Here is an 11,449-nt window from a genome sequence, read left to right as displayed (position 1 = left end):
TGAGAGAGGGAGATGCCCAGCCAGCCTTGGGTGGTCCAGCCATCCCAGCCTAGGTGCCACCTGCCCGGGCCTCAGCTGCCATCTCACTGCACCTGTGTAGGAGCTCTCTGGTGAGGACCAGTCAACTGGACCCAGTCAACTGGACCCAGTCAACCTACAGAATTTTGAGAAATCATTGGGGTTTTTTTAGTTATTTAAACAATGGTTAGTTGCAGAATATTTCAGGTCAACTCCAACTGGGGTAACACCAACTGGGTGTCCTGCAGCTCAATTCTGACAGTACCCACCCAGAGTTAGCACACACCACCCAGGTTAAGGGCAAAGTCCTCCGCAAGGCAACCCTCACTTCAGCCACCAGCTGCATACCTAGGGGGGTCCCTGAGCCACCCTGACTACTGATGGACCGACTACAAATTCAGAGTTTCCCACAACCTCCTCAGGTTTAATAATTCGCTAGAGTGACTCACAGACCTCAGGATTGTTATACTTAGGAGTACAGTTTTATTATAAATGGATACACACAGGGCAAGGTCTGGGAGGGTCCCAAATGCAGAGCTTCCCTGCCCTCACCCCATGGAACGGGGACAGCAGTGTGGTCAGTGCCCAGAGGTTTTACTGGGGTCTCATTACACAGGTATGATTGAGTAAATCTGGGACCACATGACTGAACTCAATCTCCAGCTCCCCTTCCTAGAGCTGACTGAATGGCTTTGCCCTTTAATCATGTGGTTGGCCTTTCTAGTGATGAGACCCCATCCTGAATCTATCAAGGGGGCCCATTATGACTCATTTAATTGGCAATGAAAGACGTCACAGAGGAAATTCCAAGGATTTGTGAAGCTCTATGCTGGGAATCTGGGATGAAACCCAAATTCTTTATTGTACCGTACATAGCGACAGACAACTAGAACTGAAGTCAGGTAAATTAAGAACTGAAACATATCCACTGGATTTGCAATGTTTACATTGAACTGAATTATAGGTTAAAGGGGGAGAGCCAACAGAGAAGCAAGATTTATTTTTTCTGTTACTTGCAGCCAAAACCATCTTAACACAACGCAATGATGAAACATGTATTTATAACCCAAGCATACATGTGCATGTATTGTAAACCAAGAGTACTCAGAAGTTATATAATAGAAAAACACACGAATACAGCAAAGAAAAAAATTGCCAAGAGAATAACATGGTAAGTAACATTTCTGTTTTATCTTGAGGGGCATCAGTAGGATTTCATCGGGCAGAGGAGGCAGGGAACTTCTGTTGTCAATCTAGGGTGCAAAAACACTACATAGTAAAAGGAGATGAAATATTTTGGGATCAGGGAAAAGTTGAGTAACGCTGAAGCACTGTTGCCAAAAAACTGGCCTCTGTCCCCCGATAGCCAAATTGAGAGTCAGAGGCAGAGTTCTGGGAGGATAGAAAAGAAAGGCTTTATTGCTTTGCCAGGCAAAGGGGGTCACCACAGGCTAATGCCTTAAAGACTGTGAGCGCCTCCTGGAGTTGGGGTCTTAAGGTTTTATAAAAAAACTGAGTGGAACAGAAAAGGCGATAACCATCAGGGTGTTTTACAAGAGGTTACATTTCTTTCAACCTGATAAGAACTTGCTGTTGTTATGGAGGAATTGAGGAGGGTCTGCCCATCTTCTTGAGGTCCAGCCCATGACCTTCTTTCAAGACCTCCAGTGTAAAAGGATAAGTTATTCTAAGAAAAGAACGCACAGGGAGGGGAGCGTGTTAGTCATAAGATCAGTTTAGCTAAAAGTACAGGCCTGAATGACTCAGCAGCCATCGTGTCAGTTTTCTCCTCTTTCACGTGGTCCAGAAGTGGCGGGAGTCAGTGATGGGAGGCTGACAATGGGGGGGGGGGGTGCTGGTCAGTAGTAGAAGCTTGTAAATATCATTTAATTGTCCAGAAGGCAGTCAGTGATGGGAGGTTAAGAATGAGGGAGGCCTGATCAGTAGTAGAAGCTTATAAATACAGTTTAAGATCTGATTCTGATAGGTTTCATGGACCATGATAATGAATTTAGACTCTCATGTGGCTGATGTGTAGTAGTTATAGATTTTTTTTATTGTTATAAAATATATGTAACATAAAATGTTCCACTTTCACTGGCAGTCTGATTTTAAATACAGGAGTCACATGCTCAAATCTGATAAGCTATTAAATGAATCTCAAGGTAATAATATTATTAAAACAAATAATAATATAGTATAATTTTTAAGTCAAAAAATAAAAATACCAAAGGAAAAATTAAAATGAATAGCTCAGCGGACATGAGGATGTCCTGCCAAGAGCAGGAAGGACATGCTGCCCAGCTGTGGGGTGTGCAGTTAGCAGATAACCAGCTGTCAGCCACTCTGGGGCTGGTCTCAGCTGCAGAGAGCCACCCTGCCTGAGGACATGTACTTTCTGGGTGTATTACTCAGATTCTCCAGGGAAACAGAACCAACAGGATATGGAGATAGAGACAGAGATCAAGACCAAGGTCAAGATGGAAATTGATAGAGATATAATGCAAAGAGAGAGAAAGAGATTATTGATTATAAGGTATCAGCTCACATGATTATGGAGGCTGAGAAGTCCCATGATCTGCCATCTGCAAGCTGGAGGTTCAGAAAAATAGTAGCATAAATTCCAGTCCAAATCACAAGGTCTGGGAACCAGAGCAGCAGATGATGTAAGTCCCAGTCCAAGTGCAAAAGACCAATATCCCAGCTCACACAGTCAGGCAGAGAGAGAGCAAATTCTCCCTCCCTCCGCATTTCTGTTCTGTTCAGGCCCTCAGCTGATGGAATGATGCCCACCCACACTGGGGAAGGCAATCTGCTTCACGTACTCTACCAGCTCAGATGCTACTGTCATCCAGAAACACCCCCACAGACACCTCCAGAAATAATTTAGCCAAATAGCCGAGCACCCCACGTCCCAGTCAAGTTGACACAAAATTAACCATCACACGGAGGCAATGTGCAACCTGTGCCTGAGTCAGGCAGAGGTGTGGGGTCCAGCCTTCCACCCAAAGAGGTATCACACTGACTGACAAAATTAGTCCAGAGCTCCTGCAGGGTAGCTGAAGCCTGCATCACAGCACAACTTCTCCATCTGCCCAATACTGCTCCCACCCCCTTCCTTTTTTAGGTGTTGATCCCTATCAAATATCTTGTACCCCTAACTTGGTCTCTGTGTCTGCCTCTGAAGACACGTGTCTCTTCTCCATGTCTGCCTGAACTGTGACAGTGAGGTGCTATGGAAGGACATGAATTTTGAAGACAAACAGAGCTAAGTTCAAAACACAGCTCTACAGCTTATTAGCTCTGTGATATTGGACAGGGAATTCAACCTCACTCAGTTTTTTCATCCATAAAGCATGAACATAAACTATCTACCTTGCAGGGTTGTCATACAAATTAGAAAAATACATGTGACATCCCTGGAATGTAAGAGGCGCTCAATAAATGGGGCTAACGTTATTTGGTAGAAGACGTCATTGGGTGTCTCATAAGGACCCGTACAGATTCCCTCATTCAGAGGGACTGCCTGGCAGGACGTTCATGAGACAATTCCCTTGCAGGATCTGAGGCCCACAAACCACCCTGGTGTCTGCAAACAATGGGATGTTAGCAGGGGCGGGTGCATCAAATTTCAAGGATCACATGTTAAGTCTGAAAATCATTTTTGAAATCCTGCTCCCTTGGCTTGAGATGAGAGGGAGCACGGAACACCTACACCTCTCCTCGAAATACCGTGTAGGCAGGTAACCAACTAACAATGGGTGGTTGAACCAATCTCTTTTGCTAGACCTGCATGGTGGCATCTATTGTTAGTTTCTCAGTCACTTGGGCTTCTTCAAAACTTAAATTGCATTTAAGGTTCTGTTCTACAATAATTAACAACAACAACAAAAAATTTCATGAAATGTAGAGTCTTTATAATAACACATACAGATATATTGTTGCAAACAGTGATGAGTACCTTGAAGGAAAGGTTCACTGGATGTCATAGAGTTTGGCCCCCAGTGAACCATGCCTCCTGGCATCTTACCCTTGTGAAATCCCCTTCCATGTTGATGCCGGTTTGGCCACATAATTAATTTTGACTGTTGGGACATTACATACATGGGACAAGCAAAGGTGTGATGAGCACTAGCCCAATGGGACTAGACCTCTTGGAAAGCACTTTCTGAGAACCCAGTTGCCATTCTGTAAAGAAGCTCACAGTCCACATGGAGGATAACCAAGGGTCCTGGAACAGTTCCAGCTGAGCTCCCAGTTGATGTCCAGCATGACATGCTGGCCTTGTGACCTTCCAGCTGTGCCAGCACCTCAGTCAAGGCCATGTGAAGCAGAACCATCTGGTCAACCAAAAGAGTCGTGGGAAATAACACCTTGTTAGTATTTAAACCGCTGAATCTTGGAGTGGTTTGTAACACATTAGTAGATAACAAAAACACACAGCTATCAGAATAAAAACAAAATGTCCTATCTAGTCTGGAAAATCGGGTGGTCTTTTCAGAGGAATAGATAATTTACATGGACTCTGAAAAAAAATAAGTGTTGTCTTTCAGACAGAGAGGGCAGAATGCACAGAAGTGTGTGTTTGAAAGGAGGATGATGCATTCAAAACCAGAATGAAGGTCATTTTCTTATGCATCTTCACCTAATTCTGAAACATATAGAAAGGCAAACATATGTGTGCATACATATTTTATTTATTTTCTACAGCAATAGTATACTTAAGAAGGAGTTGAAAGCCCAAAGCTTAAACTAATATGTCTATTCTTGCTTTTTACTACTGACTCGCTATTATGAGCCATATGTGACATGAACACATTGTGCCGGGACCATCTGTAATGTTCCTAATCTAATGGTTTAAATGATGGCTCATGCTCTCATTAGACCATATTAGCACCTCAAAAACATTTGTTGGAGATAGCAAGGTACTGATCCCCGCAGATCCTATCAGGTGGCGATCCTGTAAATTAATGCATATAAGAGCAAATAGAAAGGAAATTAACACTCATTGAGTCCCTTCTAGGGACCAGGACATTTGACAGACTCCTCATATACTTTCTCTCATTAATCCTCTCAGAAGTCTCATGAGGCAGGTATTATTACTCCATTTTTACTTATTAAAGAAAATAAGGCTTTTAAACATTTATTAACTTGCTCAAGACCACACAGCTCCAAAGTGACAGGGCCAGGATTTAAACCCCAGGCTCTCTGCTTCTAAGATCTGTGATGTCTACAGCAGCTCTTCCTGGTTGCCTCCCCTGCCCCCATTTTCCCTTTCTTTCCAAATTTTTGTTCATATGTCCATGTGCTCCTGGAGTGTTTTCCAAAACCTCCCAACAGTTCTCCAATGTTCAGTGGACATCCACTGAGTGTCTTACAAATTTAACTCAATTCTGACACGATCTACCTGGAGAAAGCAGGTTAAGGACTCAGTCCCACCAGAATCCCCCACTTCAGATGCCAATCTCAGGTCCCAGGGGCCACCCACTAACTGACCAGCTACAGAGTTCCCAGAAACCCGAGGGGCCCTTGGGTCTGATAATTTGCTAGAATGACCTACAAGGCTCGGGGAAGCATTTACTTACATGCACCTGTTCTTTATGAAGAAGAATACTCCTCAGGAACAGCTAGTTGAAAGGCATGCCCTCTCTGGGTTCACACCTCCCAGTACCTCCGTGTATTCACCAGCCCAGGGGCTCATCAAATGCCTCAGTGTTCAAGAATTTTGAAGAGCCTGATCTGCAGCACTCCCTCCCTTTCCTGGAGGTGGCTGAGTGGACCTGAAAGCTCCCACCTTCCAATCACTTCGTCTTTCTGGTGACCAGCCCCAACCTGAAGCTACGTAGGGACGCCACCTCAAGTGTCCTCATTGACATAAACTCGTGTGATCAAAAAAGGGGCTCCTTATAAATGACCAAGGACTCTCTTATCCCTCAGGAAATTCTAAGGGTTCTAGGAGCGCTGTGCCTAAAAAAAGGGAACAACCCAAATGTATTTTTCTTTTTTATTTATTTTTTTAACATTTTTTATTGATTTATAATCATTTTACAATGTTGTGTCAAATTCCAGTGTTCAGCACAATTTTTCAGTCATTCATGGACATATACACACTCATTGTCACATTTTTTTCTCTGTGAGTTATCATAACATTTTGTGTATATTTCCCTGTGCTATACAGTGTAATCTTGTTTATTTATTCTACAATTTTGAAATCCCAGTCTATCCCTTCCCACCCTCCACCCCCCTGGCAACCACAAGTCTATATTCTCTGTCTATGAGTCTATTTCTGTCCTATATTTATGCTTTGTTTTTCTTTGTTTGTTTGTTTTTGTTTTTGTTTTTTAGATTCCACATATGAGCAATCTCATATGGTATTTTTCTTTCTCTTTCTGGCTTACTTCACTTAGAATGACATTCTCCAGGTGCATCCATGTTGCTGTAAATGGCGTTAATGTTGTCGGGTTTTATGGCTGAGTAGTATTCCATTGTATAAATATACCACCTCTTCTTTCTGATTATATCATGCCTCCTCACGAAGCCAGTGAGCTTCAAGGGTGGCCTCTTAGTCTCTGCATTTCTTAGCAGCTGGCACAGTGGGCATTTGGGGCTGGCCAGCTCTTTGCTCTGCAGAACTGTCCCATACATCTTAGAATGTTTTGCACCCCTGACTTCCTTTTGCAATCATTCTAACAACCCAAAATGCCCAACACACACCTCTGTGCCACAGCTCTGCTGAACAGCTGGTCCAAAGGGAGCACAGTGCTTCCTGCCAACGATGGTTCGGGAACTTACTCAGTAACTGGTATGCCAGTCACGAAACGGAATTTCTCCGCCACAGGAAATGGTCCAGGAAGAACCACGGAGTTTGGGCCAATGTTAACCAAGCCTTCCCTCCGACTAATGCATGTCTTACCTCTGGCATGTCCCCTTCACAGCCATACCTATCCCTCTTAGGGGAGTTTTCGATTCATCAAAATATTTGGTACTTGGCTAAGTTGTTGGTCCAGGGTTACAAATGCCTGCAGAAGCCAAACAAATGCAGCATGCAGACCAGAGTGAGACAGCTGAATGTGGTCGGACTGATGTAATGAGAGAGTGAACGAGAGGACGGAAGGCATTAGGAGTCACAGACTTTGTTTCTGGGAAAGAGCATCCCAAACGTGAGGTGAAGCCTTCATGTTCTCTCTGCTGAAAGTCATTCAATATTTCCACACACTTTACTCTTTGTTCAGGATAAGAAAAAGCCAGGGGTGTGAATTTTACACATTCCTGTCTCTGGGATAGTGATTTCTCATTGCAATTTGACACTCTGTTTTTAAAAATCAGACTCATAAACTAGGTTAATGTGAGTCCATTCCTGAAAGATGGATTCACTTTTGATGTGCAGAGAAATCAGGTTTGTAAGCCTGATTTACTATGTATGCCATCCTGTGAGTTCCCTTGGGAGACTCAATATAATCCTTCTTCACGAACGTAAAGCCTTTATCACTTCCTTGTGGAGGACAAATACATTTTTCTTATGTGTTATATGCTGATGACTTCTAAATTTGTAGGTGGGGGTCAGAATGCTCATAGACCCACATATTCAGCTTTTAGCACTGTCACTGTCATGACATGAGAAATTCTTTAATCTCTTTAAGCCTCTGTCTCTCTTTCTATAAAAGATTTTTCCCCTTTGTTTATTTGTTTTTGTCTCATTTAGCTTTCAGATTATCAGAGTTTGGAAATTTACATTAAAGAGTTTGCATATATTAAAGGACTATGATACACATTTCACCATCTTTTTAAAAAAACTGATTCAGTTTGCACGTTCAAGTTCTACAAAAGAATTCTCACTTTTCACATTTTCTTCATTTCTGATTATTATTCTTTTCTTTAAACGAAGATTTTCAATTAAAAACCTATCAGATTTGCTGTGAAGATTAGATGATTTGGGTGGTTTGTTACACATTTTCAATTATATTAAACTATTATGAATTTTAACAATAGTTGTCAGAGACAATTAGATACACAGGTAGAGGATACAAACAGATCGTGTACAATAGAGGAACCGCAAAAGTCTGTCAGACACTTGAAAAAGCATTCGGCCCCAAGTACCATAGCAGCTAAGCGGTATTTCTATCTCTATCTCAGATCACACCCCCGCCACCCCCGAGCTCCAGACTCAAATGTCCAATTGCTCATTCCATATCTCTACTTGGATGCCTGTTGGCATCTCAATTCAACGCGTCCAAAACAGAACCTTTGATTCTATCCTCTCTTTCCTACCCATCTGGTCTTCTCCTCCCTCAGTTAATGCACTACCCTGGTCATTAGGCAAAATATTGGGAATCATGCCGATTTGTTCCCCTTCTCAGTCCCGTACATGCTACATCAGCGATGCCTGGCTGGACCCTGGAGTCGTGGGTGCTGCCCGGACCCAGCCGGAAGCCAGAGGGGAGTGACCTGGTCAAGTTCCTCGGGAAGTCAGAGTGGGCACATACTCTCCCTTTTGCTTCAAAGAAAATCCTGTCCCTTCTGGAAGTTCACCTCTCAACACTACACCAGCAGAGCAGAAGAGAGAACAGAGCAAGTGTCTGGGAAACAGAGAGAGACTCACAGACATAGGAAACAATTTATGGTTACCAAAAAAGGAAGTAGGAAGTGGGCTAAATTGGGAATTGGGGATTAACAGACACACACTACTATATATAAAATTGATACACAACAAGGACCTATTGTATAGCGCATAGAACTATATTCAATATCTTGTAATAACCTATAATGGAAAAGAATATATAGATATATAACTGAATCACTTTGCTGTACACCTGAAACATTGTAAATCAACTATACCTCAATGAAAAACAAGAAAGAGCAAATATCTAGGGACCCTGACACCCGCCTGGGTGGTGGTGACGGGGGTCCAACTTGAAACCTCGAAGCAGCTCCTCATTCGCTGGTCTCCAAGGGCCAGGATGCCAAATGCCTCCTAACCCCACACTCTTCTCTCCTCTCAGTTGGTCTCCTCTGGCCTCGGGGCCAGCATGCTTGCATGTCCCTCTCATATGATTCCAGTCTTCCGCTGGTTGCCAAACTTTCAGGAACCTCTCCTATGAAGCCAAAAATGAAATCTAATTATCCTTGTGCTTCAGTATTTGTGATGAGAAAGATGCTCTCAAGTGCAGGGGTCGGGGTGGGGTCCCACCCTCCTCTGTCCAGAGTCCAAGACAGGCACTGAGCCTACTTAACTACATCTTTTCAAAATTTATTTCTTCCTTGTAATGAACTATGGCTTTTGGTGTGAAGACCTTTGTTACCATTTAGTTCTCTATGATAGAATCATTTTTATTAATTTTTCATTCATCTTTATTGCTTTTATTACATAGTCTGTTAATTTTTTGTGAACTCTTTGTTTTTAATAAATAACAATCTCTGGGTTTTTACTAAATAAATTAGGAACCTGTAATTTCTCATGAGTTTTAGTAGAATTATTGCAGTTAAGATGGTTCACTAGACCTGTGCCAACTCAGAGTAAATTTTCATTTATTTATGTTTGAATTTTTCTTCCAAGATTTCGAGGATAACTATTCTGAATTGGAAAGCTTTATAATAGGGTGCATGTTCCACCAGCCTATATATATATGTCCAGTGCTGGCAGGCAGAAATCTAACATGGCCCTCAAGAGCTCCACTCCTTGTTGCACACCCATCTTCTCCCTGTTGTTCAACCAAATACTAATCTAGATGCTGCTATGAAGGGATTTTGCAGATACAATTAATGTCCCAAATCAACTGACTTCAAGACAGGGGGATGGCCCTGGGTGGGCTGTACCTAGTCAGGTGAGTCTTTTAAAGTGACAAAGCCCCTTCTGACAAAAAAAATTCAAAGCAGGAGGGAATAGAAATGAGGGAGAGTCTCTGTTGTTGGGTTTGAAGATGGAGTCAACCATGTGCCAAGGAATGTGGGCAGCCTCTAGCTGTTGAAAGAAACTCCTGACTAATAGCCAGAAAATAGGGTCCTCAGCCCTGTAACTGCAGGAAGCAGAATCTTGCCACATCACATGATCACATGGGCTTGCAAAAGGACCCAAGTTCCAGATGAGAATGCAGCTAAGCTGACACCTTGATCTTTACTTTGTGAGATCCTGAGAAGAGAACCCATCTACACCAGGCCCAGACTTCTGCCCTACAGAATTGCGAGCTAATAAATGGGTACAGCTTTTTGCTACTAAGTTTGTGGTGTTTCGTTACTCAGCAATAGAAAACTAATCCATTAGGATGTGCTCATGTTGAGATATGACCTCCCCATCACAGGATGTGGTATGAGTCAGTGAAGCAGGAATTCCAGAATTCCTGCAAGCCTTTTCTACGCTGGACAACTTACAATGATTCAACGTAAAACATGAGACCCTGAATAAATATATTCTAAAAAGTTAAATGTGTCCCCAACACAACTCTTCCTTAAACACTACCAAAAAAAACAGAAAGAATACTAGCTGTGGACACTCCAGGACCTCCCAACACAGGGGGCAAGTGCAGCAGTTAAGAAGTCTGAGTGGAGAGAAAGAACAGAATTCAGAAATTTAAGTATAGATATCTCACTTTTGCAAATTTTACAAAAAAAGGAAATTGACAAATTGAACATATTTGCTTTGGAAGGTGTCACGCAAGTGAGGGACCCTGAGCTAAAGTTTCCTTAGCTTCATGGTAAATCTCTATATATATTCTTGGCACCTGGTATAGTACCTGGCATGTGAACAACAGGTCTCAAATAATTGTTTCTTATACGGGCACATTAAATTAATCATTAAAGGGTTGTTTAGTGACTTCAAAATTTTCTTTTAGTGACTCAGTGAATTCAAAACTTTCTTAAGTGAATTCACGTTAATGGAAGTATGCCTGTGTATACTGAGTTCACTTTCAATTTCCTGTATCCTGGGTCCCTTATAGTCAAACATACTATACAGAGGGTCCCTGACTTAACGATGGTTTGACTTACAATTTTTTGACTCTACAAAAGGAATGCACATTCAGTAGAATCCATACTTTGAATTTTGAATTTTCATCTTTTCCCAGGCTAGTGATATGCAGTATGAGCCTCTCTCTCGTGATGCTGGGCATCCGTCAGCCATGTGATCATGAAGGTTAACAGTGATACACTTACAGCCATTCTGTACCCAGACAGCAGTCCTGGTTTTCACTTTGAGCACAGTACTCTGTAAGTTACATGCTCTGTTCAACACTCTTATAAAATAGGCTTTGTGTTAGAGGATTCTGCCCAACTGTAGGCTAATGTAAGTATCCTGAGCATGTTTAAGATATCGAGGCTAAGCTATATTTGGTAGGTGTATTAAATGTGTTTTCAGCTTAACAATATTTTCAACTTATGGTGGGTTTATCTGGACGTATCCCTCGAGTAAGTCAAGGGAGATCTGTATACTTACTTTCTC

At 42.3% G+C, this 11,449-nt stretch overlaps 1 long non-coding RNA gene across 1 annotated transcript; it reads left to right on the top strand.

Annotated features, from left to right (window-relative positions):
* Positions 1 to 842: 842 nt before the first annotated feature.
* On the top strand, positions 843 to 11,176 carry LOC140690170 (uncharacterized). The gene is made up of 3 exons (XR_012065341.1): positions 843 to 920; positions 1,038 to 1,189; positions 11,076 to 11,176. It is a non-coding gene; the product is annotated as an uncharacterized lncRNA (long non-coding RNA).
* Positions 11,177 to 11,449: the final 273 nt, after the last annotated feature.

Source organism: Vicugna pacos, chromosome 29 (genome assembly GCF_048564905.1).
Source record: "Vicugna pacos chromosome 29, VicPac4, whole genome shotgun sequence".
NCBI classification, from domain to species: domain Eukaryota; kingdom Metazoa; phylum Chordata; class Mammalia; order Artiodactyla; family Camelidae; genus Vicugna; species Vicugna pacos.
Note: the sequence above shows the minus strand (reverse complement) of the source record. Positions and strands in the feature narration are given on the sequence as shown.